The 4266-nt window shown below is 32.4% G+C and overlaps 1 non-coding gene across 1 annotated transcript; it reads right to left on the bottom strand.

The window, feature by feature from the left end:
• Window positions 1-1585: 1585 nt before the first annotated feature.
• LOC112825384 (U6 spliceosomal RNA) lies at window positions 1586-1691 on the bottom strand. The gene has a single exon (XR_003208679.1). It is a non-coding gene; the product is annotated as a U6 spliceosomal RNA (small nuclear RNA).
• Between the last annotated feature and the right edge of the window lie 2575 nt (window positions 1692-4266).

The following is a 4266-nucleotide window of genomic DNA, read 5'->3' as shown; positions in this document are numbered from 1 at the left end:
CAAAATTTCCTTAATTTTGGTGTGTTTATTTATAAGTATATGTTAATACACTTTATTGCCAAAGACTAAATTAAAGCAATACTGGAATTTTATTTTCTCCCTGTGAAAATATAAATTGAGCTTGAAATATTTAGTCTGCTTTGAACAAGCGTAATAAGTTCCTGACAATTTTGTAAGCTTCTTCTGTTTTTATTGCATATTGTTGTCACTTTGATTTATGTGTAGTTATGGTATAACTTGTCATTGGTCACAGGTAATTGTGTTCCTGTCTCAATCAAATGACCAAATCTTTTCTTATAATTCTTTATTTTGCTTCCCTGAGATCAGATCCTAAATTCATGAAAATAAAATTTTTAGGATGTCCTTTCCATTTTTTTATTGTGATAAAATATACATAAAAGGTACCATCATAACCATTTTTAAGTGTACAGTTCCATAGCATTAAGTACAGTAAGTACTTTGACACTGCAACCATCGCCACCAATCATCTCCAGAACTTTTTCATCTTCCCCACTTGAACCTTCATACCCATTAAACAATATCTCCTTCCTCTGCAGCTCCTGGCAACCATAATTCTGTTCTCTGTCTTTGTGAATTTGACTACTCTAAACAGCTCATGTAAGTGGAATCATGTAGTAGTTCTCATATTATGACTCGTTTATCTCACTTAAAATGTCTTCAAGGTTCATCCATGTGGAGCATGTGTCAGAATTTTCTTGCTTTTTAACACTGAATAATACTCCACCTTATGTACATTCCATGTTTTGTTTATGCCCTTCATCCTTCAGTGGACATGTGGATTGCTTTCACTAATGCTGCTATGAACATGGGTGTACAGATATCTTTTCAAGACCTTGCTTTGAAATCTTTGGGGTGTATATTGAGAAGTGGAATTGCTGGATTATATGGTAATTATATGTTTAATTTTTTTTTTTTTTTTTTTTTTTTTTTAGGAACCACCATACTAGTCTTTGTAGTGGCTGCACCATTTTATATTTGCACCAGGAACATCAAGTGTTCCACTTTCTCCACACCCTTGTCCACACTTATTACTTTCTGTTTTTTTAAAACAGCTCTCCTAATGGTTGGGAAATGATATCTCATTGTAGTTTTAATTTGCATTTTTCTCCAGTGATTAGTGATTTGAACATTTTATCTGTGCTTATTGGCCATTTGTATATTTTCTTTAGAGAATTGTCAATTCAATTTCTTTGCCCATTTTTAAATCTGGTTGTTTATTTTTTTTGTTGAATAGTAGGAGTTCCTTATGTATTTCTGTGTTCTAAGCCCTAATTAGATATATGATCTGCAAATATTTCCTCCCATTTCATGGGTTTCCTTTTCACTCTGTTGACAGTGTGTTTTGATGCACAAAAGTTTTAAATTTTGATATAGTCCAATTTATTTTTTCTTTTGTTGTCTATGCTTTTGGTGTCATATCCAAGCAACCACTGTGCCAAATCCAATGTCTTAAAGCTTTTTCCATATGTTTTCTTTTAACAGTTTTGATTCACATTAAGTTAATCTCTTGTATATGGTATAATGTTAGGTCCAACTTCATGCTTTGTATGAGAATATTTGCTGAAAAAACATGGAATGCTTTACAAACTTGCATGTCATACCTGTGAAGAAGCCATGCTATCTTCTCTACATCATTCCACTTTTGGTACATGTGCTGCCAAAACAAGCACTCGATGTCTTTTTAAATTAAAATTAAAATTATCTTTGAGATTTCTCAATGAGCCCCTGGAAAATCACAATGATTTATACATTTACCTTATAAAAAGAGAGATGCCAGAAATATTTTACATTGCCCTGCTATAATTTATATTTCTGAATTAGCTTGTCACTATTATAAGAAATTCATGGGGAAAATTGTCAAATGAAAGGATAATTTTGTACAGATAGAATGTTATTCATATAAAATTTTCTGATTGTACATTGTATAAAACAAATTGACAGGCTCAAGAGATTTGCTAATGCTTTCATTGTCCATGATATGATCTTATCTGTGGAAAAATTCTGATAAAATTGTTATGAAAGAGTTATATATTATAGTACAATGGAAAAGTTTACTCTCCTCAATTTTGATGTTGTTCATTACTATAATAAATCAATCTTACCATTTAGTCATACCAAGAAGCAGGCAGTTCTGCTTCTTTGGTGGTTATAATACAAAAACTATTCTTCACCAGATCCAGGAGCTATATTCTTAAATAGTTCTTCAAGAGACAGACTTCAAAAACTTAATTTGTAATCCATGTAATGAGAAATGAGAAAACAATTTGTAATCCATGTATTGTGACATAATTACTATACCCCAAAGAAATTACTTTATTTGTGGAAAAATCTTCAGAAATAGCCTGGAAACACTGCTTTTGCCTCATCAATGGAAAAAAAACATTTTTAAACAAACAAGTTCAGTTTTTGATGAATGTGCTAAAATTGCAAGGTCATGAAAGGTGTTTTTGCTCTTTTTGTTGTATAACATGGAGTTACACATTAATATGTATCTTTAACATATATTCAGTTCCAAAATAAAACATATTTCATTTTAAATATTATTCTTTACAAAGTAGGCTTTGTCTTACATAATTCAAAGGAAATTAAGCATCTTTTGTTTTCTTACTGAATAAAGAGTCTAGGGTGCCTGGGTGGCTCAGTTGGTTAAGCAACTGCCTTCGGCTCACGTCATGATTCTGGAGTCCTGGGATCGAGTCCTGCATCAGGCTCCCTGCTTAGCGGGGAGTCTGCTTCTCCCTCTGACCCTCTTCCCTCTCGTGCTCTCTATCTCTCATTCTCTCTCTCTCAAATAAATAAATAAAATCTTTAAAAAAAAAGAGTCTAATCTTATGCTTATATGCTTTAAAATTATTAGATATTACAATTTTAAATATTTTAACATTAAAATTATTTAAATAAGTATTAGATTTTATTTTTTGTTGATATGCTAATAGAAAAATGTTTCACTTAAGCTCACTTTTTTATTGTATATCATACAAAAATGGACAAAATACTTTTTAAAATGCGGAGAGTTCATAAGTAAAAGATTAGAAAATGTTGGGCTGGGGCGCCTGGGTGGCTCAGTCAGTTAAGTGTCTGCCTTTGGCTTAGGTCATGTTCCCAGGGTCCTGGGATCAAATCCTACATCAGGCTTCTTGCTCAGCAGGGAGTCTGCTTCTCCCTCTGCCCTTCCCCCTGCTCATTCTCTCTCTCAATCTCTCTCTCAAGCAAATAAATACAATCTTTAAAAAAAAAAAAAAGAAAATGTTCGGGTGTGTAATTATATACTAGTTTATAGATATGCCTAAAGAAATGGAAGAGAAGGAAGAAGAAATATAACCAGGCATCAAGCTTTCTTAATGAAAGCTAATAATAGGTCTATATCAGTTAAAACATAATTTTGTAATAACTCGATAAAAAGGGAAAAATTTTAATAGAATATACATAAATCCTAATTGTGTTTAGGCATTCATAAGAATCATATCTGTGTTAAAGGACCATTTAAAAATATTGAAGTTGCTCAATTCAAAATTTTTACTGAATTTTAAAATTGTTTTAGAAGAGTATTTTGACATTTTATCCACTTTATAAGGCAGCTAGATAAAAAAGGACATTCTTAAAAATGCTTACATAATAACAATTTAGCAGCTAAAAATGGAAACATATATAGCCTTTGTAGTTTCAACTTAAATAGGGACAGGATAAACCCTCTTTCTTTTTCTCTAGTCTGTGGTCCTTGTAAATGAAAATATTTTGCTAATGGCAAATTTAACATGCCTGAGGCTTTCAAGCATGTTAAAGCATCCTCTTCTTTATGACACACAAGTACTGGGAAGGCTTCTGAGCCTTTCAAAGAGTATTATTTTTAATCATTTTGTGTGTGCAGTAGAAGAAACTTCAGAAAACAGAGTAGTTTGAGAACACTTTCAGTATCATCATAGGTCATTGTTGGGTATCCCCCCACCTTCAGAAATTCTTTGTGGACACCTCTCCATGACTTGTCCCTGCATGCACCTTCCAGTTTCCAAACAGTGGTTCGAGGTATCATCCTGAAGTTCAAGGATTTACATAGGGCATTTTTTTCACTCTTAAATTTGTATATTCAGATTATGTGTGGGATTTCTGGGCTGCAGTTTGTGTTGTTTATGTTGCCACAAGAATATACAAGAGTGGATCCTGATGTGGGCACCTACCAGAGGAAATACTTAAAAATGACAACAACAACAACAAAACAACTTTGGCCAAAGTTATTTTTGAGAAGTA

The sequence above is a fragment of the Callorhinus ursinus genome, unplaced genomic scaffold, assembly GCF_003265705.2.
Source record: "Callorhinus ursinus isolate GAN/ISIS: 27379988/994484 unplaced genomic scaffold, GSC_fseal_2.0 scaffold12, whole genome shotgun sequence".
NCBI classification, from domain to species: Eukaryota; Metazoa; Chordata; class Mammalia; order Carnivora; family Otariidae; genus Callorhinus; species Callorhinus ursinus.
The sequence above is the reverse complement of the archived record's forward strand: the minus strand, read 5'-3'. Positions and strand labels throughout refer to the sequence as shown.